The sequence below is a fragment of the Protopterus annectens genome, chromosome 10.part0 (assembly GCF_019279795.1).
Source record: "Protopterus annectens isolate FY-2018-M chromosome 10.part0, PAN1.0, whole genome shotgun sequence".
Lineage (NCBI taxonomy): Eukaryota > Metazoa > Chordata > Ceratodontiformes > Protopteridae > Protopterus > Protopterus annectens.
In genome coordinates, this window is record NC_056744.1 from 1,614,071,384 (window position 1) to 1,614,098,987 (window position 27,604).

Here is a 27,604-nt window from a genome sequence, read left to right on the forward strand (position 1 = left end):
GTTTTTTGTTTTATTGTGACTATTAAACATTTTCCACTTATAACTATAAAGTATATGTTTGAGCTTTTAAAGGAGATTATCAATTTTATACTTTTGAGTGTTTACCAGTAAAGTAATGTTTTGCTCAGGCATACTAAAAATGTTTTTGTGAAATAAATGTAAACTAATAAATTTTAACAAAACTAAGATCCGCACTAGCCATGGAATGAAAATCATTCCTAATCTGATGGATAAACCTTAGTCCATCAGATTATCACTCATACCTTGACAATCCAGAACACCTGAGCTTCATAAATTGAATTTATATGGAGAATATTTAAATAGGAATAAGCAATATTTATATTTTAAACAGATATAGTACTATTGTAGATTAGACATAATTCTAATACAATATAAATGTCTACTTATTGTATAAGAAATTAATATTTACATGAAATATGACAAGCAATTCAATCATAGTAAAGTAGGATGTATCATATATAAAACCTCAGTAAAAGACTAGCACACAGCTATTTAACATATTCACTCTTACTGATGGTCTTTCAAAACTTATTATTTAATATAATGGATGGTAATATTTATACGTAATGTTTATAATACAGTGTATTTTACTAGATATATCAGAAGTTATATTTCATTGTTTGCCAGCATTTAAGTAATCACTTTGTTGCTAACTTACTTAAAGCATCAAGTTTGTTTTATGTAAACATTGATGAAAGTTAGTGCATTTTAATTATCAGTGCATCCCTCTCCCCCCCACATTTCCTACACACAAGGATTTTCATATCTGTCATTTCTTATTATAAAATGAGTGAAATTATAGCTTAAAAACAAATTTACTTATTGTGATTGATTACAAGTTCCCTTTCCATATTTATAAATTGCCATTTTATGGCATATACTGAAAGTTTTTAGATTTAAATGGTGACATTCTATTTTGTATAATCATTAAAGGTTAAACTGAGCGATTATTGCCAATCTGATGGTATTTTTTCAGACTGATTGTTAAATTCTGTGACATTCATAGTTCAGGCTTCTATTGTTTCCCTTGAACAACTTTGTCATATTGATGTCATGTATAAAACATTAGTTAACTTGGTAACAACTCAAGTATTATGTATGGTCAAGATGTATTACAAAACCACAATTCAAGTTAAAGCAATTATATGACTTATGCACATTTACTTATGAGAAAATCATCATGCTTCACCTTGTCATAAATGACATGCACTGTACTGAACAACAAGTTAAAACAGCAGTGTTATGATACACAAGCCCATGTTATTAAACCAAGTGTCTATTGTCAATTTAATACTATTTGTTCAGAATATGATTGTTACATTCTGTGACATTTTAAGTTCAGGCTTCTGTTGTTTCTCTTGAACAATTTTGTCAGTTTGATGTCATGTATAAAACATTAGTTACCTTGGTAACCGCTTAAGTATTATATATGGTCAAGATGGGTTACAGAAACTACAATTCAAGTTAAAGCAATTACATGACTTGTTATGCATATTTACTTATATGAGAAAATCATCAAGCTTCCCCTTGATGTTCAATGTAGTGTATGTCATTTATGACAAGTTAAGACAGTAGTGTTATTATACACAAGCCCATGTTATTAAATCCTGTCGTTGATATCTAAATTCATCTGACTGCTTCATCTTATATGACAATTATATATTTTATGCCTAGATTTACTAAAATCATACATTACATAACTATTGTGTGTTTGTTTTTTGTTTTGACTGTTGCTTAGTTATTTGAGACCACAAGCTGTAATGTTTATTCTTATTATTAGCTCTTCCAAGCATGTTTATACAGTCCATGGACTTTAAATTATGAGACACTTCTAGTTTCTTATTTGTTATAAGTATATGTCCATCCTTACATACACACATCAGTACGTCAAGCTCGGGCAACAGTGATCATCCAGTTTTGCCAAAATACCATTCACTAGTTCACGTGGTGTGTTTCCAGGCTGTTCTTAAAATATCCAAACCAATATTTGTCCTGTTCCATTTTCCCAGCCTGTTCCATGAAGTGGCCACTCTGCCAGTGAACCACTCAACACACTTTCCATTCCCACAGATATTTCCATGAAGGAAATCTGACTCTAGCACTTCCTGGCAACCCCAAACACTCCTAGAATTAGCTATGCCCAACATGTCTGAGCAAGCTCGCCTCCCAGACCACTGTAAAGGGTACTGCAGAAGACCAAGTGCTCTTAGTATTTCACAGTAACTCAGACTTGCACTCTTATGTAAGTTCTTAATGTGTTTGGACCAAAATACATTTTTAAATAAAATTGTGCTTATTTGTTTATTTTTGTTATCAAGAATCAATTTAATGAGTTAAATGAAGTGTTGGGAGACCATCAATATTATATATATATATATATATATATATATATATATATATATATATATATATATATATATATATATATATATATAATTTTTTTTTAAAACCCAAAAACGTCATTGCTGAGAATCATCTCGGAGGCTCCTTGGAGCCATTAAGCATTATTGTCACTCTGTCTCCGTTACCATAACCTGGGAGTGTTTGTTTCTGTTAATGTGCCTGTGTACTGCATACCAGAGGCTCGCAATGCACCTGAAGAAGAGCTTCACTTCACGGCAACTTCAAGCCTAAATTCCCTCCCTTTCAGCGAGGCAGCAGCCAGGAAAAGAATAGAGAGTAAACAGATAAAAAAAAACTCCCAACAAGCTGCCACAACAAGAGATAACACACTCACTCCTCCAGCCCTCCCACCTTTCACTCAGCAGACGTACAAACAAACCATTATTCTCTGCCAAAATATCCCAAATCACAGTTCTATCCACCCCCTTCCCCTGAATCCAAGCTAAAACACCAAATGTCTCTTCCTAATACACAAGCATCAGTAAACCTCTATCACAAGCCACAACCCACAGCTTCCAGTAGACAAAAACGGCAACATATAACAGCTGCCAGACACAGCTGCATCCACATACACCAGTCAGGCTTAATCAAACAGCACTCAAAGCTATGATACTTGCCATAATTGATATTAACTATGTTTAGACAGAATAATAATGCCATTTGTACAAGCTGCCAGACATGGCTGCAGTCATGCACACCATATAAGGATTGATCAAACAACACTCGAAGCTGTGATATCTGCCATAATTGATATTAACTATATTTATACAGAATGATGACATTTGTACTAAGAGCTTGCTAATATTATTTAGCCAGGATATACATGACATTTCTAAATCATACTTTAACTGAAGAAAGCATTAGTCTCTATGACAGAATTTTTTTCCCAAAACACTCTACTGTTACTGCAGTTATGTATGATGTCAATTTGTTACATTTGAGTCTGAACTCTGATGAATGGCACCTTGTTGAATTAGTTAATTACTTAAATTATTTTAAGTAAAATCAATGAAAAAAGAACCAGATAAGTATTCACTGAGTTCAAGTAGGGGAATAGAAACTTCTTTGTATTATATGTTGCTTTGTTTAGTTTATATATAATTTAAATAGTAATCCACCGTGACCTACCTTTTGTTTGTGAAGAATTATTGGATTCTTTGAACATTCTGAATAAATCCATTACTGTTTCTAAGTTGTTTTAAGAATCCTTCCTTTTTTAAATAAAAATAGATGACAAGTGATGTACCATATCGGTTGATACTTTGAGAGATGTAGTTGTAAGTTATTTTTGGGACAGCTATCATGGAATCAGTTTTTTGTTTCTTCTTTCTAGCATCAGTCCAAGGATTTGTTTCTTTTATTCTTTTAAGAGTAGGGGCCATCCATTCCATTTTATCTGGGATAGACACTATGTTGCTGTTTTTGATGAATATAGTTGCTTCTTCTACGTCATTAAAGGTTCTCATCTCATTGGCAAAAAGTATTTTTATCTTGGCTGGAAAGGCTAGCTGTGCTTTAATGTTTTGTTTCAACAGTTTTATTATTGGCCAGATTATTCTTCTAGAATACTAGAACAAAGGAAACAATCATTGTCAAACCTTATTTGGCTTTGTATTTCAAGGGTGATTTTCTCCAAGCAGATTTTAATTAGTTCCTTGTCCAGAAATGAGAGAATTTTTTATAACTATGGATGTAGGTGGAGTATTTGAATTAGAAGCAAGTTTCCTCGGTGCTCGAGGTGCCCTTTCAATTCCAAATGAAAGTCCCTCTTTCTAGTCTAAAAAGTCAGGAATCCAGGTTTTTAAGAAAGAAATAATGTCTTCTCCTTCAGTGTTTTCAGGCAGGCCAAAGATCCTTATGTTTCTCATTTCCCTGTTTTCTCAGTCATCGATTTTGTTAAGCAGCCATGTATTCTGTTTAAGCAGAAATTCTTTTTGGAATTCTTCCTCTTTGAGTCTCCCTTCAGTGTCATTAAAGAAGTCTCTATATTTATTTTTGTATGGTGTTGCTGTATTAGTTCCTTAATACTATCAGTCTGTTTTGAGAATTTAATTTGAGTTTTTTTTAAGTCATTTTTAAAGCCATCCATCTTCAAAGATAGTTGCTGTAAGGTAGATGTCATCAATTGCAGTTCTTTTTTCAAAGCAGCATCTGGATGAGAATTCCTTGTTGTTCATATTCAGTGACTCAATATATCTCCAAGTTACTTGACAGGAAATATCTCCACCAAAATTGATATTTATGTAGTTTAGTAGTTTATCAATAGATGTTTTAAACTTGAAAATAATAAAATTTTCCTATATTATACTAGTTTATGGAGCTCTTAAAATTCTCTGCTGTCAGTTGGCTATCTAGGCTCTGCCTCCTTCAACACTCATTCTTGACTGTTGCAGGTCTTCTCTCACAATCCGTCCATCTCTTTGCTGGATCCCCTCATTTCCTCTTGCATTCTTCCTGTCCGTCCCAAATCGTTTTCACCAGAAAGTATTCTGCTTTCCTGCACATGTGTCCAAATTTGTTTTCTTTGACCTTTTCAGTACTTGGACCTTGGTTTCTGCTTCTATGTCCTCATTCCTTCATCTGCCCCACAGTGCATTCTACCAGCCATCTCAGACACTTCATCTCCATCATGTCTAGCTTCCTCGGCTAATCTGCTTTTACTGTCCATGTGTGTGTACCATACAGTTGTACTGGTCACACCAGGGTTTACTTGTCAGCCTCATTAGCATTCTTTTGTCATGGACTACCCCAGACACACTGTGCCAGTTGGCTGCAGCCCCTCTTGATTCTAGCTTTGACCTCCTCATTCAGACTTCCCTTTTCATGAACCACCCCTCCCAGATAATGTAAGTTGTTGACTTGTTTTACTGTTTTCTCTTCTATGTCAATTCTCAGCTTATTCTGATTTTCCCCATTTGATGCCATTACAACAGACTTATCTGGACTCAGTTTCATCCCACTTTCCTTCAGATTTGCATTCCATTTCCCCTATCCTTTGCTGAAGTTCTTGCTCAGAGTCTGCCTGTAATGTCACATCGTCTGCACACAGCGAGTTTGTTGACCTGTCCCCTCTGACCTGTTTGCAGTCCTAATGTAGTCCTTCACCAGTATGAACAGCAGTGGGCTCAGAGATGAATCTTGATGCACACCTAGTCCGGCTGGGAACTTTCTGTAAGACTGAACACTGTTTGCATTTGAGTTACTAGGTCCTAGTACATAGCTTGCACTAATTCTACCAATATTTCTGGGACTTTGAACCACAGCAAGACTGCCCAAATGAGCTTTCTTAGGACCTTGTCATAAGCTTTTTCCAAGTTTAAGAATGCCCAGTTGGACTATTTAATAATTTCTAGCTTAAGTATTTGTCTCACTACAAACATCAGGTCAGATATGGTGCATCCTGATCTGAATCTGACCTGCTCATGTCCCATCTTACTTTCTACTGCTTATTCATTTATCAATCACATTCTCCAGAATTTTGTTGCAATGTGACAGGAGTTTGATACCTCCGTACTGCCCACAATTGTGAATGTCCTCTTTGTTCTTGTATGCTGGCATGAGTGTGCTTATTCTCCAGTCATCTGGGATATGTCTTTCTCTCCATACTGCTCTGAGTACCCTCAGGAGCCATTTCTCCCCTATCTCACCCATCATCTTCATCGTATCTGGTACGACCTCATCTGGGCCTGCTGCTCTCCCTGACTTAATTTTCCTTAGTGATGGTCTTACTTCTTCTAGGGTGGGCCCCTCCTATTCTCTCACCGTAGGCTGTGTCTGGGGCAGTACAGATTCTGTGGGGTTCTCTTCATTCAGAAGCTGCTGGAAATGCTCCTTCCATCTGCTTTTGATGTCCTGTGGACTGGTGAGCAGGTTGTTGCTGGGATCCCTTATGAAGGATATCTGACTATATTTATTTTATCTTTCTGTCTTTGCCTTGCAACCTGACAGAGTTTCTTTCTGTCATCCACTGAGTCACTTTCCAGAAGTTGGTAGATTCCATCTGTTACCTTGTTTGTTGCTATTACAACTCCTCTCTAAGCCTCTTTATTAGCCAACCAGTATTCCTTCCTAGCCTCATCTGTCTTTTCTTTCTTACACTTTTTCATGCACTCCTTCCTTCTTTTGATGACTTTGTGAACTTCTGTATTCCACCATTAGCTTTCCTTGTGTACTTTGTTTTCCATACCTGTCTCAGCAGCATATCTCTTCTGTAGACCTTACACATGCTGTTTGATGCGCCTTCTTTTTTCATCTCCCCCTGTTTCCTCCTCCTAGAGGTGCTAAAGCCCTGAGAAATTCCTTGAACTGTTGTACTTTCTCTCCAGTCAACTTCCTTCAGCCTGGTCTCTACTGACCTTAGAGCCTTCCTTGACCACTACATGTGGCAACCAGTGGTTTAACTGATTTGAATGCATGACTTACAATACTAACTGAAACAATCTGTCAGAACGGAGCATGAACAAAAACATCCCAACATTTTTTGTGTAATACATATTCACAAAATCAACATTGTGAGAAAGCCTTGCTTAGCTATCCACTCTGTGCAACAGATATGTATGCATCCCTAAGTCAAAACAAAATGAAGAAAGGGCATGGCACAGTCATTGTTGGCATAGGGTGAGATGCCCAAAGCTGTTGGTTTATACAACTCTCAACCCCTATATGGCACCATCTAGAGTCTGCGTGCTGCCCACAGCTCCATTTTTAAGTAAGTTTGAGATGGAAACATTCTGCATGTTTTTAGAGATGGGAGAAACCCCACACAGAAAACATGCAAACTCCAAACAGGTATTGGTCAGGTTCAAATCTTGTACTTTGGTAGAAAACCTAATAATGACATATGATGCACTAACAACTGAGGAACCAACTCCCTGATTTACGTTTTTGTCAGGCAATCTCTTTTTATACATCTCTAAATTTATAATTGACTTTGAGTTAATATAATTCATTTGCATTATATATACCAAGATCAACAATAACGGGATGAGGGCAAATTTCCATATACCACAATCTCGTATGTAGAGTAGCTGAAAGGCTGAAAAGCAATTACAGACTTCAAATAGATAGCTAGACAGATATCTAAAACTGGGTCTGTATCACTTCATCGAAACCACAATCTGTTGAACCCCTATTCATCGAACTTAAAACATCAAAGACCATTTCAGCGAACACTTAAATCAGTGAAAAGATTTCCTAGGAGGATAAACAACTTGGCCGCCAGTGCGACCGTGAGGCAAGCTACACCCCCAATTATTATTTATACCAACTACGAGATTGCACTATATTGGAGAAAGAGCAAATTTGTAGCAGTGGCCAACTAACTCCTTACTTTTCACTGATGTAAGTGTTCGCTGAAATGATCTTCGACTTTTTAAGTTCTATGACTAGGTGTTTGGTGGATTGACATTTTTACTAAGTGATAGGGACCCTCCCAAATAACATTGTTATATGGCGAGAAACCACTTATGACCCACAAATTCTCCTTTGGTTGATAAAAATATGCCTAACCTGTATAAAAAACTAAAGGGGTTAGAAACATCTAAGCACTTTACAACAATACAAAAACTCAAACAATGTCACAATATTAGTGGATCCAAATTTACAAATAAGCATCCTGGAATACATTTGCATTAGTTAAATCTCCACAATCAGTAAGTAAAATGCAAAAAGTATTTAAAACTTTGCATTAAAACAGTTGTTGTGTAGAGCATCAAAACAAATGGAAATGGGTGCAGTATGCTAATTAAAACATAACTAGCCAAATTACATACCAATTAACCAATCCAAGATGTGGGGAGATATTCAGGAAGCTATAAAGTAATTGTGTATACTTAGTGTAGTCTTTTGGACTGAACTCCAAAACCTATTGGAATACAGGCACTATTACACACAGAAAAAAACAGTGTTAGGGGCTGCTGCTGCACTCCTGCATGTGTATGTGCAACAGTCTCAAATCTATGCTACTGATGATCATAGCAGACAGCCAAGGAGGAGAAGGGTGTTCAGACCCCATTTAACATGCCACAGGCTGTAAGATATTGAAATATTAGTGCTACAGGGTGGGCAGGGAAATGCCACAAAAACTCTGTCTTCTGCTGCCCTCACCTTAAACTCAGAAGAAACTGAGAACCTAGACCAGTTGAAACTAGGGTATGTGTAGCATTAAGGATATTAGCTACTGGTACATTCCAGAGATCCACAGGGGATATAGTAGGGGTGTCACAGGGGTCAGCCTCCAAAATTTTGCACCGTTTTTTTAATGCTATGCTAGAACATGCAAGGTACTACATTTGTTTTCCATACACCAGAGGGGAGAACAAAAACATTGCAGGAATGTTATACTGTATCACACTTTCCTGAAGTTCTGGGGGTCACTGACTGCAACCCATATAGAACTAAAAGCCCCATCTGGTGAACAGGGAAGGATATACATAAAGAGGAAGGGGTTCCACTCATTCAACTCTCAGGTTGTTTTTAATGGCTAAGGAATCATCCTGTGTGTGCTGGTACCCCAGACAGTTATGTCACACACATGGCACACCTCTCAGCTTTTCACAAGGTTTTATATAGGTGATGTTCCACAAAGGCATTTACTAGAGGATGCAGGTTATGCACTGGAACTGTAGCTCATGACACCCATCAGAAATGTACACAACCCCAGTGAAGTATACAGTGATGCCCCCACTCAAACAAGAAACATCAAAGAGCATGTGTTTGACATGCTGAAGTCATGGTTCCAGTGTCTAGACATATCACGGGGTACCCTACAGTATGACCCAGGCACCTGTGCAGAAATTCTCAGACTGTCATGTTGCACAATATCATCTAGTGGAAACTGCTACAATAGGGACAGCAAGGGCCAGGATCACAGGCAGGCTGGCACGCCCAGCACATACAGACAAGGAGTTTGAGATCAACCATCTGCAGAGGGAGCCAGCAGATGGAAGCATGCACAATATGCCCTCCCCATGGATAAGAGGGAAGGGATAGCACACTCACCATCTATGGGATACACCTAACAACCTAAGCACATACAAATAGTAAAACTGATGCCAGCCAATGTCCATAACGTTTACTTACCCATGTAATGGCTTTGTACTGATAGCAACAGGCAGAGACAGCCCAAGAGGACACGAGTCATACTTGCAGAAATGTCAAGGTAAAAGTGGAACCTGTAATATAAAAAATGTGTAAGAAGATAAATGTAACTCATATACCTGCACACTGTTAGTCAGAAATGTTCTCAAGCAGAACCTGTGTGAGGTGCACAGCAATGGCAGTAATAGCTTATGTAACTGTGAGGTGTACAGCAATGGCAGTAATAGCTTATGTAACTGTGAGGTGTACAGCAATGGCAGTAATAGCTTATGTAACTGTGAGGTGTACAGCAATGGCAGTAATAGCTTATGTAACCATGAGGTGTACAGCAATGGCAGTAATAGCTTATGTAACTGTGAGGTGTACAGCAATGGCAGTAATAGCTTATGTAACTGTGAGATGTCCAGCAATGGCAGTAATAGCTTATGTAACCATGAGGTGTCCAGCAATGGCAGTAATAGCTTATGTAACTGTGAGGTGTACAGCAATGGCAGTAATAGCTTATGTAACCGTGAGGTGTCCAGCAATGGCAGTAATAGCTTATGTAACCATGAGGTGTACAGCAATGGCAGTAATAGCTTCTGTAACTGTGAGGTGTACAGCAATGGCAGTAATAGCTTCTGTAACTGTGAGGTGTACAGCAATGGCGGTAATAGCTTCTGTAACTGTGACATGTACAGCAATGGCGGTAATAGCTTCTGTGACATGTACAGCAATGGCGGTAATAGCTTGTGTAACTGACATGTACAGCAATGGCAGTAATAGCTTATGTAACTGTGAGGTGTACAGCAATGGCAGTAATAGCTTATGTAACTGTGAGGTGTACAGCAATGGCAGTAATAGCTTATATAACTGATATGTCCGATATACAGCTATGGATTTTACCCAGTAATCTGCATCATGCTGGTCACTTAGCCCCTGTATATAAACCAGTGAACAGGCCAATTATATCAACAGTTTCACATGTAGAGCAACAAGCAGGACTGCAATATTACTGATTTGAACGCATGACTTACAATACTAACTGAAATAATCATTCAGAACTCAGCATGAACAAAAACATCCTAACATTTCTTCTGTAATACATATTCACAAAATCAACATTGTGAGAAAGCCTTGCTTAGCTATCCACTCTGTGCAACAGACATGTATGCAACCCTAAGTCAAAACAAAATGAAGAAAGGGCATGGCACAGTCATCATTGTTGGCATAGGGTGAGGGGCAGGACACAGTCATCATCATTTCACAGGGCGGGGGACATGGCACAGTCCCCATCATTCGCACAGGATGGGGGCAGGATCATCATTTGCACAGGGTGGAACAGGGTACAGTCATCATTTGCACATGGTGGGGGTGGAGAGGAAGGAAGCCAGGCTGACACCAAAGTAGTAAGTGTATGTGAGTAAGAAACACAGGGATTTATTAAGGCAGAACAGTTCTCAGGGCCAGTAGCAGGAGATGTGTGACAGTCAACATTAAGGTTTAGATGGCTTGCATATGTGTGAGTAGGTATGGTCAGTTTTTGTGAAGTGTGCGTGTGTCTGAACGCAATCAAGCTCTGTGGTAGCACTATGTCCTGGCATGTTGGACAAGTGTGAGCCATGCATGGTAGAGTTATCAGTTCAGCATTGTTGCCTCTGACCACAAGAACAGCCTCTGCCAGGAGTTACACTGCCTCCACATCCCTGGTTTGAAATAAGGGTGCTACCTGAATGTGAGTGATGTCTGCTGGACAAGATCTCTTCATAACTATGTCCAGGACCATGACCCCATGGCCTACCACATCTGCATATGGACACCTCAATCACTGATGCAGAAGTAGAAGTAGTGCCACTATAGGAGAGGGATCTGGCATGGCCACATCAGCTAACACCAGAGGATGTTGCAGCTCTACAGTCTTGTGGATGCCAACACTCCCCCTGCAGGTGTTCCATCACAGACAATGCCTGATCCACTCATCCTATCCAAGGAGTCACCAACATGGTTCAGGCAGTCACACACCTCAGAATGTGCCACATTTAGTACTCGCCCTCTCTCTTCAATGCCCTAGTGGAATGTGCCTTTGCCTCCATGATGGCCCTATACATATGTCTGGTGGCATGTAATGAGTGAATTGTGTCCACTTTATTATTAATTGTCATTAACTGACCCAGTCATGAGATGTAACACAAGTCATGATGTGCCAAGGGAATGGTGAAAGTAATACTCACATTTAAGGTTTCCTTTCATTTCAGCTTCATATGTTTTTTGACTATGTTCATAGATAGGTACTAGGCTATCGGCCCTGGGGCCTATATAAGCCTAGCCAAAAAGGTTCCCTGGCTTTCGCCACCCAAGAAAATTAGTTTCCTGTGCCCCTGTGAAGCAGTGCTGGGCATCCTGCTAAACAAGCTGACTTGCTTAAGGAAAAAATTGAAAAATTTAATTTGAGCAGGCTTAGAGGTGATGTATGTCCATCAACACTCTGGACAGTACTGAGTGGAGAAATTCCACCTGCTACTTTCCTATCTCTGTGGCTAAAGGTGTAAGTTTAGTGAGTGTATATACAATATAGGGGATCCAGGGTTCACATCCAGATATAACTTATTTTTTTACACAGGATGTCAGAATTTCATGTCTCACAACACTTTGATTAGGAAGGTAACAGTACGTACAAGTGGCTATCATACATGGGTTGATTGCAAGAAATGTATCATTAATGCTTGCATACCCACACTTTTATAGGTAGCAGATCTCATTGATGATTTACTAACAAACCCCAGATGACTGTGTATAATTTGGTTAAACATGACAATGATGATATTTAATTAAAAATGAACTTGCATATCTATGATAGGCAGAATAGCTTAGTTAAAATCATAGTGACTCCTCACATAGCCAAGCTATGTGTTTAGCACAGTGTACCTTGTGAAGTATTTATGTATCGTACTCCAACCTGTATTACTCAAGTCATGCAAGTCTATCCACCTAAAATATATTTACAAAGTAATACTGCCTCTTACATGGGAATACAGTTCAAAGTCACGCACACACACAAGTTTATCTCCAGTCATACTGAAAGCAGTAAATCTCTACTGACCATGGTTGAAAGGGACTTCTTCTGTGGTACTAAGAAATAATAACCTGGGTTGAAATGTATGCGTCCCTTATTCCTTACATTTGATTCCCATGTTGTACAACTAACTTTTTTTATTTTATAGTTTGTAAGTCATCATCCTATTTGTCCTTCCAAAGACCAATGCTTACAAGTCAAGCCATTAAGCATGTCAGTGCTGACCACTGTAAAAGTGTGAGCAGGTTGAGCATTACACACAGCAAATTTCAATGTCACATTTCACACCTTCACTGCTGTTTGATGACATCCCTGTCTGTTTGTCTGGCAATGGATTTTCTGCTTTCCATCATGCAAATGCAGTTGGCATGACTGTGCATCTTTGTGCTCTGGTGTTAAACTACAGATATGAATTTGGCACCAATTCAGACACAGTGTTATTGCTTGACTTCTGCACACATGATGGGTGAGGGAAATTATAGCGCTAAATTTACAGCACAGAGGTGGAGCATTGAGGTGTCCAGGATTTATTGTGGTACTCCTCATGAAGGACTACAGCTATAGGCTGCTGCAGGGGGACTATAAGGGGTCTCAGTATAAGGCTGAGGCTTGTAACAGCTTAGCCAAGGCTGTCTCCAATGCAGCTGGTCAGCTACACACTTGGGAGCAACATCATCACCACTATAGTGACCTGACAGCATGCAAGTAGGACCTCCATAGCCAATGGGAGGATGAGTTTAGAACTGCTGACATCCCCTCAGTTGTATAAGTATATGGACCTTTCACCATTCAATGATACAGAACTAAGTAAACAGCTAGGATTGGTATTCATGATGCTTTCATATCTCTTCTTCTCTATTATATAGCTGCTGAAGACATTGCAGTGAACAGGGAGGCACAGCAAAAGCGATTAAATCACCTCAGAGAGGCACAGGGTACATATACATCAGGACTCACTGTAAGCCTTGTAACTATTGCAATTCCACAAATCAGTAGCAGCTTGAGCATGCATACCTTAACTGTTACAGCAAGCATGCATGCTGTCTTAGATAGCTCTTGGTGCTTATATTAGGCAAAGATTACAAGGGAATTATAGTATGTGGGTTCAATACCCCCAAGTAGAATGTGGATAGTAGTCCAAGATTTATTACTTCTACAGTGTTGAATGCAGTAATGACTGGCATTATTTCCATTTGGGTAAACTAGAGAATTACCTTGGACAGCATCTATGCAATATGACAATAGTCAGAGAAATACTTTTATTTATGATATCATAGCAGTGCAACTGATTAATGGTACAACATAATAAGACGTCCCCATCATATCTGGATGACAAAGGTGTATAGAGTAGAGAATCATAAATGTGTATGCATTGAAATAATAGTGATGTGACATGCCATGGATGTAATTTTTCCTTTTTGTCTCACCCCCACCCCTTATCTTTGTCTCTCTCTCTCTCTTTTTCTCTTTTTTCCTCCCACTACTCTCCTGCAAATTCCTATATTCTTTCCCATGTCCTCCCCTCGGCTTGCCCCACCTACTCCACATTTTCACCACTTTCCTATCAATCCCTTTTCACACATTTAATCTGGTCAAAAAATAGAATCATACACACCACATGGCCAGAAATGACCCATAAAAACGGGGTCTGTATTAGAAGATCGAATGTTTAGGTGATCGAACACCTAAACATCGATCTAATATCGAAAGCAAAAAACGTTGAATGGCCGATTTTTAACACAGGGAACGATTTCCCTTGGTCGTTTCCCGGATTTAAAGTATTAATTTCATTAGACAGTTGTTTCAAGAGGCTGGAACTACTTCATAAAGAGATTTTTCACAAGTAAATACAACAAAATGAGTTTTGATTAATGTAACAGTCTCATTGTTTCTCAGAATGTAAAACTGATTTATGAGAGGACAACACTTTGTAGATTAAAAGTTGCAGTGTTTAATAAGAATACATACTCTTGCTGAAGTAAGTAGTCATTTTATACTTCAGATAGTACTACAGCAATGTTCACTGGGGAGGAAAAGGTTGACTAGCCTTAAAATTTTCAGTAGTTCGAATTAACACAGTATTATGCCTAGATGGTAAGACAATAACTTGGAAAGTATATTCAATGAAACTGTTTCTACAGGCACAATTGTATAAAATAAGTACTACCCCATGGCTGATTTGCAACAAATCTGCTTGTTAGTGACATTTTCCATGAGTTTACAAAGACCTTGCCTAAAATGTATCTCAGACTGAAAATAAACAGTTTCACAGTTGCCACAAACACAGTTTCGTTGACACCTATATAATATTTATAACTCAGTAAGATCCTTCTCTTAAAAACTACTTTAGCAATAAGTGCTTAAATTGCACTCCCATAAAGCTGAAAACCAGACAGAGTTGTTGGAAATAAACAAGTGGTACTCGCATCTGTATAAACTATGATTAATGGCACAAAGTTTAATGCACAAAGTTTGTTTATGCAAAAATAATATTTGTGTAATCATGGATAACAAACGCTAGTTTAATAGGCCTTGCTTCAGTATAGAAGTTAGTAACTCTGTCCGTATAAAAGCTATAGCAAATAATTATGAGTGTTTCATTTGGAAACATTGTATTTAAAAAGACTACAACAGATACTCAAGCAAATTGTCCCAGAACGGCTGTTTCAAATATCTTCACAAAAAGTACATTTGTGTAAAATCTTACCATAATAGTAGATGTCCTTGCCTTCACTGCTGCAGTATTCCTTACAAATGGGATTCCTGGCATTAAAGCCCTCCATTTGGCCAGGTTACAAAGTCTGTCATTGCTTTAAGGTATGCTGAATGCCACCTGTGCACTCCTTCCATAAGTTAGGGCATAAAGGTGATAGTCAAGTGTACCATCCTCAGAACAGATGCCCCAGTCGAAACAGCAGTCTAAGGAAAACCAAGGTGAATCTGCACAGCCAGGAAGGGAAAAAGACCAGGGAGATGGAGGGAGGGAGTGAATACTGCAGTGGTGAATGCAAGGACAACTACTGTTATGGTAAGATTTTACACAACTTTACTATGTCCTTACATTCACCGCTGCAGTATTCCTTATGAATGGGAGAGTGCAAAAGCTCAAGAAGATACCTGGGAGGAGGAAGCAGCAGAGCCCTCCAAGAAGCCATGAAGCATGGCAGCAGCAAAACCAGCTCTAGCTCCGGAGATAACATCCAACTGGTAATGTTTGGTAAAGGTATGCACAGAAGTCCAGGTAGCAGCTTCAAGAATAGAAGTGGCTTCTAAGCCTTTGAAAAAAGCACCAGAAGAAGCCACAACTCTAGTGGAATGAGTCTTTATAGAAGAAGGAAGGCTATCACCATGAAAAGTGTAACAAAAGGAAATGGCAATCCAAGTGGAAATAGTTTACTTGGAAACAGCAAAACCCAAAGACCTAGGATGAAAGGAAACAAATAACTGGTCAGACTTCCTGATAGCTTTAGTTTTATCCAAATAAAATCTAAGATGTCTATGCACATCTAAGGTATATAGTACCCTCTCACTGTCAGATTGCAGAGAGGGAAAAAAGTAGGCAAATTAATTGAATGAGTGACAACTCATTAACCACCTTGGGCATGAAATAAGGATTAGTATACAAGGACATCCTGTCCTCATGAAATATCAAAAAAGGTGGACAAGCCATAAGGTCTTGCAACTCACACCTGTCTGGCAGAAGTAAGAGCTAACAAAAGAACTGTATTCCAAGAACAATGATGCAAGGAAGCTGAAACAGCAGGCTCAAAAGGAGCCCAAGTCAACTTTTCCAGAACAAAAATTAAGATCCCAGGGAGGAGGAACAGGCTTTTCCTGGGAGGTCTAATGTTAAGGATGCCTTTAAGAAATTGCTTGGCCTCAAATCTAGAAGCTAAAGGAGGAGTTAAAGGCAGACAAGCAGAAAGAGCTTGAAAAGTGGGCCTTAACAGAAGAATAAGACAAACCAGCATTGAGCAACTCACACGTATAAGAACCAAAGGAACATCCACAGTAAGTGGGTCCAGGTTGAGAGACACCAAATGGAAAACCATAGAAAACCTCTTCCATTTAGATAAGTAGGATTTCCTAGTAGTGGGTTTCCTGGCCTCCTGCAGGACCTGCAGCACGTCCTCAGAAAAACATCCTATCAGCCACAGTGTCAGTTGAAGTGTGGACAGGTGGGGATGGATTAGAGACCCCTCATTTTGTGTGAGGAGATCCACCTTGTGAGGCAACTTATGATTATGGCCCCTGGCTAGATGCAGAAGTAGAGAGAACCAGTGCTGTCGCAGCCAAAAGGGAGTCACCAACAAGATTTTCGGAGCATCCTTTTGAATCTTGAACAGGACAGAACAAGTTTAACTTTTGGATAATAAATTCTTGATTTTATTCATTGGTTCCATTTCCATTTTTGTTGTGACCGTTCATTGTGGTTGGCGTGTCGATACACAGGAGATCAGCATATATTATATTTGGTTCTGTCTGTTGCTTTCCGAATGCTGAAATCTTTTGTTTCCATACCAGAGGATCTGGGACTCGGGCACAAAACAGAGGAAGGTGTTTGTTCAGAGGGGAGGCAGAGAGATCTACTTGAGTACCCCACTGGTGAACAGTGTCCAGAAACACACCCCTGGGAAGTATCCATTTGTGGGATTGCGTGAAGGACCTGCTCAGACTGTCTGCCACAATGATCCGATCTGAAAGAATATAAACTGCCTGAAGAGTCCCACAATTTTGGATAGCCAGATCCCAAACCAGAAGTGCCACCTGGCAAAGACAGCAGAATCTCGTACCTCCCTGTTTGTTGATATGCCACATGACTGTGGTATTGTCTGTGAATACCTTGAGAGGCCCTGCAGAGAAGAGAAGATGAAAGGCCTGAAGAGCCAACATAACAGCCCTCATCTCTTTGATGTTGATGTGCTCCTTCTGCTGACAAGGCGATTACACTCCCTGAACCCTCAGGGAATCAAATATTGCTCCCCATCCCACATCTGAAGTGTCTGTGAACAGATCCTGAGAGGGAAGAGGAGGTTGAAAACGGAGCCCTGGATTCAGAGACAACTGCTGAATCCACCACAGAAGTTCTTTTTTGAGACATGGGAGAAGAGGAACAGGAAAGTCTAGAGGATGCACATGCTGAAGCCAAACTGATTTCAGAAACCACTGGAGCTTCCTCATGTGGAGTTTGGCCAGATGGAGTATTGGAATGGTGGAAGCCATGAACCCCAGAGCTCTGAGAAACTCCCTGGCTGTAATGAAGGCCAGGGGAAGAAGAGTTTGAAAGATAGAAAGGAGAGTGAATACCTTTGGAGGAGGCAGGGATGACAGCATTGGCACCATTTGAAACCTGCAACCCAGAAAGACATGATCCTGAGAAGGAGTCAGGGAAGACTTTTTAAAGCTTATTGTGAACCCCAGGCTCTGAAGAAGAGAAATGGTAAAATGAAGATTTTGCAAAAGGACCTCTGAAGAAGATGCCTGAATTAGCGGGTCATCCAAATAAGGAAAGATTTGGATCCCTTGAAGCCTGCAAAATGCAATCACAGGAGTGAGGCATTTGGTGAACACCCTTAGGGCAGTAGAAAGGCCAAAGGGCAAAGCACAGAGCTGAAAATGCCAGGAAGCAACAGAGAAATGCAAAAATCTCCTGAAAAGGGTATCGAAATATGGAGATAAGCATCCTTGAGGTCCGGAGACACTAGAAAGGCCTGAGGGAGGAAGAGGAAAAAGGGACTGAAGGGACAACATTCAAAAGGAAGGCACCTTCAGAAATGTGTTCAGCTGGGAGAGGCCTAGAATAGGTCTCCAAGTACCTTCTTTTATGGGCACTAGAAATTGTTTGAATAAAACCCTTTCCCCCTTTGGGACACAGGCACTTCTTAAATCGTACCGAGACAAGAGGTCTCGAAAAACTTCTGGGGAAGAAAGGAAGCTGTTCCCAAGGAGGCTGAGGAATGCCCATAAAAGGTGGGCGGGAAATCCAGACAATGAAGTACCCTTGCCAAATGATTGACAGAACCCAAGAGTCCTGGGTGATCTGGAGCCAAACAGGAAGAGAAACGTGAAGATAAAGAGGAATGTGGCTGGGAATGGGTGGATAGTCAAAGTACCTGGTTTGTCAGGAAAGGAAGGCTTAAGAATCCCTGCAGTCTGAGTGGTCTTGGCAGAAGGAGTCCGTTTACTACCCTTTTTACATTTTAGGAGGAGGGCGAGACTGTCTATGAACAAAAGCTGGCTTAGAACAGGAGTTCCACTGACACTTAGGCACAGGAGAAACAAAAACATGCTTAAGCTCCTGTGAAGCCTTCCCCTTGTCCTGAAGAGACTTAAATAAACCAGTAGACGGTTCACTAAACAAAAGAGCATTATCCAGAGGAGCATCCAGCAACTTGGCCTTAATATCATCAGGCAAAGGTTGAAGCTGAAGCCAGCAACATCTACTCAGAACCGAACCAGAAGCAGCAGCTCTAGAAGAGGCATCTGCTGCATCAAAATGATGAACTGCCTGAGAGGAAGCCCCAAGCAAGGAAAGAGCAAAAGATTCTGTGAGTCTAGAAGTTCTGGAAGAACCTGACAAGCCTGAGAAAGAGCCAAGACATACCTAGAGATATGGGTCTGATAATTAATAGCCCTAAAAGATATGGGTCTGATAATTAATAGCCCTAAAAGCTAGGGTAGATTAAGTATAAACCATCTTACCCAGCCTATCCATGGTCCTACTGTCCTTGTCAGAAGGCAGTAACTTGGTCAAAGGAAGCAATTGGGATGGCTTATCAGAGGCTAAAGACACCACAGAGGGGTCAGCAGCAGGACAGTTAAAGGATTGTTCCTATCAGACTTCCTGGGAGCAGGGTGCAGAGAATCTGGTGCTTTAGAGGCAGTGGAAAAAAATCCAATAAAGCGGGCAATGACTGCAGGTTCAGGAGAGTCCATCTGCATAGTACCTCATTTGGATATCTGAAACCTGGGCACAATCCCACTTCCATCATCCTAGCGACCGTGTTCCCAAAGGAAATTTCCTCAGAAGGATTATCTAGAGTATGAGAATCTTCCTCCTCAGACCCGTAGTCTAAAGGAGAAGGAATATGGGTAGAATAAGCAAGGGAGTCCTCTCAGAATCTGCCTCAGAAAAATACAATTCTCTGGGCCTTTTAGGGGAAAAAGTGGACCAAGGAGGAACAGGAACTGAAACCCCTTGAGGAGGCCATAATGACAGTAAAGCATTAAATAACCTCTGAGCAAAGGCCAGCCACTCACTTTGGGGATCCCTAGGAGCAGAAGAAACATGGTTAGTTTTCTGTTTCTTTTTAAAGGGACAGCCATCCTAGAAACCTGAGAAGGCAAAGACTCAGGACGGCATTCCACAACTGCAGTAAGAACCTCTTCCCTAAAGAGAAACTGTGGAACCCCACTAGATCGCTCAGTCAACCATGGTTCCCTCTGAACATCCGAAATGGATGCCTGCAAAGCCTTGTTGGCCATGCTGCCCACCAGATCCTCACCAGCCTCCAATCCAGACATGGTAGAAGAATCTGATAAAACAACCGGGTGAGCCTCCGGGTGCATAATAAATTCAGGAGAAATACTCTGAGGCTGGACAGCAGAAGATTGTGGTCTTACCTTATGCACCTTCTTCCTAGACGGCTGATCCTTGGAACAGGAAGTCCCATCCATAGTACCTGCAGTGAGAAGCTTAAGTTGCTGGTTCTCAAGGTACAAAGAAAGGGAAGAAAGTCTACTATGAAGAGTTTTGGGGACAAATGCCTGACAAATCGAAAAAGACTGATCTTGAGCACCACCAAGGCAAAAAGGACACTTATCGTGGCAATCAGTCTCCCACACTGGCATTTACCCTTCCTGGATGACATTAACCCCAAACAGCACAAAATAGAACAAGTAACCAAAAACCCAACTGGGTACTTGTCTGCTGGACTCCTCAAAGTTGCAGATATGAGTAAGCACAAAAAAGCGAACAAACAGAAAAACATTCTGCAACAGATCAGTGGTTAAAGCAGCATTCGAACTGGCGGCAAAGAAGTTCTGAGGATGGTACATCTGAACATCACCTTTATGCCCTACCATATGCAAGGAGTGCGCAGGTGATGTTCAGCGTACCTTAAAGCAATGGTAGACATTTGTAAACTGGCCAGATGGAGGGCTTCATGGCAGTGAATCCCATTCGTAAGGAACACTGCAGCAATGAATGTAAGGACATTACATCTTACTGAATACTAAACAAAACCCAGTTGGTTGACTCTACCAAGAATGATAAGAAACAGTCTACATAAATCAGCAAATTACCAATAATGATTGGCAGTAGATTTTTTTATGGTGCCGAGTTGCCAGCCCGACGCCCAACCTTCAGCGAAGGCACACCCATTCACGCATGTCTTTCGGAGGCCACTCGACTGTGGGGAGGACATGCAGACTCCACACAGAAGGCACTCCAGCTGTGAATCGAACAGGAGAACCTCTTGCTGTGAGGCAACAACGCTACCGCTGTACCACCGCGGCATCTATGTATACATTTAATGCTTAAAGTAATTTATAGAGTAAGCAAACTATTGTAGAAAATCATTGCAGTTACATGCTACATGACCTTTTATTAATCTATACAGATGCATACAAAACTGTTGTTCTAATACTATGTAGCAAAGCATTACTGTCATCGCACAATTAAAACTTGAGGGACTGACAGTGTTGAAAATGATTGTAAGCTATTGTATAGTAATGTTACCAAAAATAAACTGTGTTCAGAAGCCTAGACAGAGGGTACATATGTACTGCTCATTTTTTATAACTGCTAGCCAAACAGGCAATAAAGCTAGCATGCAAAAAGGACATACACCCATGTCTAGTAAAGAAAGTCAAAGTACTGTGCATGAACAAACATTCTCCAGCAGGGTGTTAATCTACAGGTAATGCCTGCTAAAAATGAGTCCGCCGCTTCACTTCAGGAAACTTGGACGGAAAGAAGGCTAATGATTGCTGTTTAGTGAGTATAAAAGTAAAACAAGATAAATAAAAGAAATGCATGCGTATGTATATCTGTTTATGATTCTGTGTGTGTATGCATGCTTGACTGCATGAGAGCAGGTCTGTCTGTGTCTGTCTCTGTCTCTGTCTGAGAGAGTGAGATTGAGCGAGCAGTGGCAACAGCAGTTACCAAGTCTGCATACCTCTCAACCTCTTAGCTCAAGATATCTGGATAAAGCCTAAAATAAAGGGGAGCAAAGGCTCAAAAGTAGGAACACTGAGCACATATTGCTCTTATAGAATTGCAAAGTTGCTTGAATATCAGGATTTGAGATAGCATGCATTTTTCTGAACCACAACTGTATGTATGTGTGAGAGAGAGAGGGAGAGGGTGAGACTGATCAACCAGTGGCAGCAGCAGTTAAGAGGTTTGCATACCTCTTGACGACTTGGCTCCAGAAATCTGGAGAAATCCTAAAATAAAGGGTGCACAAATGCTCAAAAGTATAAACAGATTTTAAATATTACTCATAAAATTACAATGTTGCTTGAATAACAGGACTTGTTTTAATACACATTTATCTGAAAAACTCTGAAACTCAAATGTATGTCATTTAGTGACTTCCGGCCCTAATGACTGGCAAAAAACCTCACATTTTAGGAGTAAGGGACCAAAATATGAATTAGATAGCTGGATATATTTGAAAATGTTGTATTTTGGATGAAAAATACTTCCTCCAACATCATTTACATATACTACAGCAAGTTTGAAATGTTAGGCGGGGAAAATATTTTACATAAATACATATTAATAAAAAAATAAGTTGGACACAATTTTATATACAGCTCATTCTCTAGGCCCAATAATGCCCTCCAGGTTGTGTACTACTGTGTAAATAACACCCTTGAAACATGCCTACAGAAATCCTGTATGCAAGCAACAATGTCCAATAGGGTGCATGTATTTTCTGAATATGATTTTTAAAACTCAAATGTATGTCATTATTCAGCAAGCAATAACATTATAACATTCAGAAAAATCCAGATACTTTAGTTTTCCTGGTTAATTACTCCTATAATGTCTGCCAGTCATTGGGGAATGAGGTTAATAATGACATACATTTAACTTAATTTCCTGCAGAAAATTCATGCTAACACAAATCCTATTATTTAAGCAATTTAGTAATTTTTAAGAGTAATATTTAAAATCTGTTCTATTTTTGAGCATTTGTTTTCTGTTTAATTTAGGCTTTAGGATTCCTTGAGATAAGGTCAAGAGGTACGCAAATACCTTTAATGCTGCTGTCCTTGGTCCATCGATGTCCCTCTGTATCACACGCACTTGTGCTTCAGAAAATGCAGTTGAACACAAATCCAGTTACTCAAACAATTTTCTGATTTTTATAACCGCAATATTTAAAACATGCTGCTAATTTGAACCTTTGCTGTCCTTTTATTGCAGTTGAGATAGCTTGGTCTAAGATGTCCAGTGGTATAACCACAATGCTACACCCGACTGGAATACACACAATCAAGGTGTCACCAATAAGTGCATGATGCCTCTTCTTTGGTAAAAACAGGTGTATTGCAAGTAAACAAGAACCACTGAAACTGTGATTAGCACTTTCACCCACCGAAGTGTGGGCTTCTTCAGAACACTTTTGGAAACCATCATTGCTACTTACTTGGCGCCAAAAAAGTATGGCGTTTAAAGCCGTATACATATTATTCACTTAATTGTACTAATATGTAGCTCTATATGTAACTATACTTCCTATAAACATATCAACTGAAAACTAAATACATTCATAAGTGTTCATTAAATTTAAGAAATGCATATCTACTTCACTTGTAAAACAACTTCTAACAATCACTCATAAAAAATGTTCATTGCTAAAGCATTTCATCACAGGGGTATATAATAACGATCCTAATGATATTGATAATGATAAAATGATCAAAAATGACCAAAAAAAATAGCCATATGTGTCATACTGGGATTGACAACAAAATAAATAAATAATTAAATAAATGCATTCCTTGCACGAGAAGCAGGAATGTGTTGATACAGCCCGTACGGCTGCAGCTGCCCGTCCATAAGTTATAGTTGCAGCGGCTATGCTTTACAGTCACTTTGCATTACGGCAAAGTGCTGATGCAGCCGTTTGGTTTCGGCGATGTAGCTCGCAGGCAAATGTCTTGCGAGCTACACGCCAGAATCCGTCATACTGTGTATGCATAACAATATTGAAATACCATTGTTCTAGCTCTAAATTGATTTGCATATCATTCCATATACATACATCCTCTACTTGAAACACAAATATGGTCTGTCTGAAATACTATTGCAAATATATTTGATACAATGTTAAAATCCTTAAAAATGTATTAATCATAAACTATACTACATAGGGAAATTGTTTGCTCAATACTCCCTAACGTAAATCTATTGCATCTCCAAAATGGGTTTGCATGAAATAAAATCGTTAAGTCCGGGTGGATTCACTGCATCTAAATATAGTTGCCACCAGGTTTCCTTAAACCCTAACAGGGTTTTGTAATCACATCCTTGAGGGTCTGTATGGATAATTTCCAATATAGCAAACCTAAATTCATGGGAATATCCCATCTTCTCAATGTGTCTGTGTAAGGCATTCATGGTGTCTTTCCTTCTAATACTGTATATGTGGTCATATATGCATTTTCTAAAACATCTCTCTGTTTTACCTATGTAAAATCCCAAACATTTAGTGCACTTAGCCAGATATATAAGCATTTTGGTGTTACAATCACCATTTTTAAATTTCACTGTTGTGTGGACTTCATTTTCAGTTGTAATTTTGGCTGTTTCTAAAATATATGCACATTGATTACACATCCCTCATTTTGATGTTTCCTTTTATCTTTGTAAATCCCTGTTAATGTTGCTTGATGATGTCTCTCCAGATACCATTTAATGTTATGCCTTATCTTAAAACACAAATCTTGGTTTTACTCCTATAATATCTTTCCAACTTGAATCCCCCAACATCACAAACCAGTATTTAGTTAATATATTAATTACCTGCTCTACCTCCAAATTGTGAGTATACAAGATCGCTGGTATTGAATGGTTTCATTTTCACCTTATTTATATTTATTTTTTCCCTTCATTTTGTCTAGATCTATTAACATGTCCAGATCCCAATAGGGGTTTGTATTTTTTCCCCCATTCCAGCATGACATAATGTCCTACTTTATGCATCATCTCTATGGGATACCCTCTCTCTTGAAACAAGTGAGTTATGAAAGTAATTTCACCTACCATTTCAGTGTAATGGGAGGTCATCCGTGCAGCCCGCATACATTGTCCCTTAAATATCATCATCATCTTCTTTTGGCTGTTCCCATTAGGGGTCGCCTCAGCGGATCACCTGTTTCCATTTCTTTCTGTCCTCTGCATCTTGCTTGGTCACACCAACCACCTGCATGTCCTCTATCACCACATCCATAAACCTTATCTTACACCTTCTTTTCCTGTTAACTGGTAGCTTCATCCTTAGCATCTTTTTCCCAATATACTCCGCATCCCTTCTCAACACATGTCCAAACCAATGTAATCTTGCCTCTCTGGCTTTGTCTCCAAACCTTCCAACCTGGGCTGACCCTCTAATATACTTATTCCTAATCCTGTCCACCCTCGTCACACCCAGTGCAAATCTTAACATCTTTAACTCTGCCACATCCAGCTCAAACTCCTGCCCTTTTGTCGATGCCCTTTTGTCGATGCCACTGTCTCCAACCCATATAACATAGCTCTGGTCTCACTACCCTCTTGTAGACCTTCCCTTTCACTCTTACAGGTACTCTTCTGTCACAAATCACTCCTGAGACTCTTCTCCACCCACTCCATCCTGCCTGTACTCTCTTCTTCACCTCTCTTCCACACTCATCGTTACTCTGAACTATTGACCCCAAGTATTTAAACTCATCCACCTTCACCACCTCTACTCCTTGCATCCTCACCATTCCTCTATCCTCCCTCTCATTCACTCACATGTATTCCGTCTTAGTCCTGCTGACCTTCATTCCTCTTCTCTCTAGAGCATATTTCCATCTCTCCAGGGTCTCTTCCACCTGTTCCCTACTCTCATTACAGATCCCAATGTCATCTGCAAACATCATAGTCCATGGGGACTCCTGTCTGATCTCGTCTGTCAACCTGTCCATCACCATTGCAAATAAGAAAGGGCTCGGAGCTGATCCTTGATGTAACCCCACCTCCACCTTAAAAGCATCTGTCACTCCCACCGCAGACCTCACCGCTGTCACACTACCCTTTTACATATCCTGTACCACTCTTGCATACTTCTCTGACACTCCTGACTTCCTCATACATCACTATATATATATGTATATATATATATATATATATATATATATATTATATATATATATATATATATATATATATATATTATATTTATATATTGTCCCTTAAATATACTGTACTTCATTTTCTCCGGATGACAACTCCCATATTCTAGGTAATCATTGGAAAAGGTACTTTTCCGATGTATACGAGATTTTATTTCCCCTCCATGTCTATAAATGAATGTGTCTAAGGTAAACCTACTTGACTAAGCGTGAGTGAATTTAAAAAAATTTGCTACTGTTAATGAAATCTAAAAAACTATGTAAATTTTCGATGCTATCATCCCATAGAATGTAAATGTCATCTAGGAACCTAGAATAATGCTTGATTCTCTTAAAATATTCACTAGGGAACAAGATGGTGTCCTTCCAATCTAACATTACCAAATTTGCAAAAATGGGTGTGCAGGCTGCACCCATTGCCACTCTCCTAGTTTGACGGAAGTGTTCTCCTTCATAATAAATGTAACACAATCAACATACATTCCATTATCAAACAAACTTTGTCCCAATCAAAATTAGTATGCCTCATGATACTGTTGCATAGGGCATCCAAACTAGCTTGTTTAGGGATACATGAAAATAAATCTGTAACATCTATAGTAGCTACTATATATCCTTCTTTGCATGTGTTTGTTGGATAGTTACTTAGAAATTCCCATGAATCCTTTACCATATGGACTATCTTGTCATATATAGGTTTGAGCCAAATATCTATTTTACCTACTGGATAAGTTTTAGATTTACTGCCAGAAACAATAGGTCAAAACTGGGGGTCTGATATGTTGAACTTTAGGTCTACTAACATCGCTAATCTGGGAGATTTGACTGTCAGACAATTAAATGTCTCATCAGTTATTCTACCATCAATGTGAAATTCCTGTATATATGAGTCTATGCGCATGGTATGCAATATGAATTTCATTAATAGATACAGATTCATAATTTCTCGACTGATATAAAATATCATACATTTTTTGGGGGGTATTCATTGTTGTCATAAATAACCACACCTCCACCTTTGTCTGGCTTCATTAGTCTAAAATTATTATCCATTTGTAGGGCCCTTAGTGTTTGGATCTCTTCTTTGGTTAAGTTACTTCCTGATTTGTTGTTTTTCCCTTTTTGATAAAGTTGGTATATCTCTCGTGTCACTATTTTTTCCTAAATTTCTATGTGAGTGTGACTAGGGGGAATAAAAGTGCTTTTGTCTTTGTTTTAAAATCTGTAATACCACTTTTTGTCACCTTTTGACTATCCTTAAACAAAATAGCTAGATTTATTTTTCTAACAAACTTTTTAATCTCACATAAACAATCTACAAGTCGAAAAAGGGGGTAGGTATATATTTCATTCACTTTGCAAGCAGATTGAAATGTGACAACTGTATCTGTGCACTAGAATAGTTGAAAATGTTAAAATTGTTACAACTATGCATATGCCCATCAACAGTGATGTTGTGTCTTGCTTCCTTCTCATCTATTCTCCTATTTAGTTCCACTGTTTGCCCTTCCTGAAATTTTTCTGCTTGTTATTTTGTAATACCACGACTGGTTTCTGTCCATTTGATTCTTGTTTCAGTTTGGTCTCACATGCCTGTCCACCACCCAATGAAAATGTGAATCATCGTACTGATAG

The 27,604-nt window shown here is 39.3% G+C and overlaps 1 protein-coding gene across 1 annotated transcript in view; it reads right to left on the reverse strand.

The window, feature by feature from the left end:
- The window catches only part of LOC122814353 (protein mab-21-like 3), a 129,271-nt gene that overhangs the window by 70,478 nt on the left and 31,189 nt on the right, over positions 1-27,604 (reverse strand). The gene's annotated exons all lie outside the window — the stretch shown is intronic.